Source organism: Ovis aries, chromosome 19 (genome assembly GCF_016772045.2).
Source record: "Ovis aries strain OAR_USU_Benz2616 breed Rambouillet chromosome 19, ARS-UI_Ramb_v3.0, whole genome shotgun sequence".
NCBI classification, from domain to species: domain Eukaryota; kingdom Metazoa; phylum Chordata; class Mammalia; order Artiodactyla; family Bovidae; genus Ovis; species Ovis aries.
In genome coordinates this window covers 37,096,437-37,097,161 of record NC_056072.1, presented here as the reverse complement: position 1 = coordinate 37,097,161, position 725 = coordinate 37,096,437, and positions in this window count along the sequence as shown.

The window sequence follows — 725 nt, the reverse complement described above, 5'->3', positions numbered from 1 at the left end:
TTTAGATGATATTCAGCAAGAAGTTGAATGACCCTGTGAAACAAGCCCAAGGGATTATATTTATTGCATGTCATGGTTCCCATTCAGTTTAATTCTCTCTCAAAGACAGAGAAGCAGCAGGGCACTAACCCCACCAGAGATGAAAACCCCAAGAGTGCGATTGAGAACTGGGGCTGGCAAGAAAGAACGGCTCTAAATCAGGTCCAGGTGGGGACACAGCAATTACTCCAGCTGCTACTTTTCACCTCCAAGTCGAGCTGGCATTGTGGGGAAGGAGGGCATGCGGCCAAACAGTATTCTGCCAGTTGGCTAGACACCTTACTCATTCTGTCCTGGAAAGGGACAGAGGTTAGGGACAAGGTCATGTTAATTCTGGAGGTTCACTAAACGCTGTGTCCTGGGCATCCCTACCTGGCCAGCTGGTGACTGGATCTTAACTCCAGCTGAATTCCACCCTACACAGACGGGTGTAGACATGAACAAGCCTGGCTCCTGGCTTAACATACAGCCAAGGACACAGGTTTCTACATCCCCTTCAGGGACAGTATATTGAGAGTCAGTCGATGCCTGCTCAGCATCCTTCCCACCTTTTAATAATAGCAGCATGATTTTCCTATAGAGGACCACCGCTTCTTCACTTTCAGCAATTATGTCTTGGTTCTAGACTCTTCACTCTCCCCCCTCATCCCAGCACTAGGAAGATACCTGAGTCTGGCCGACTGAAA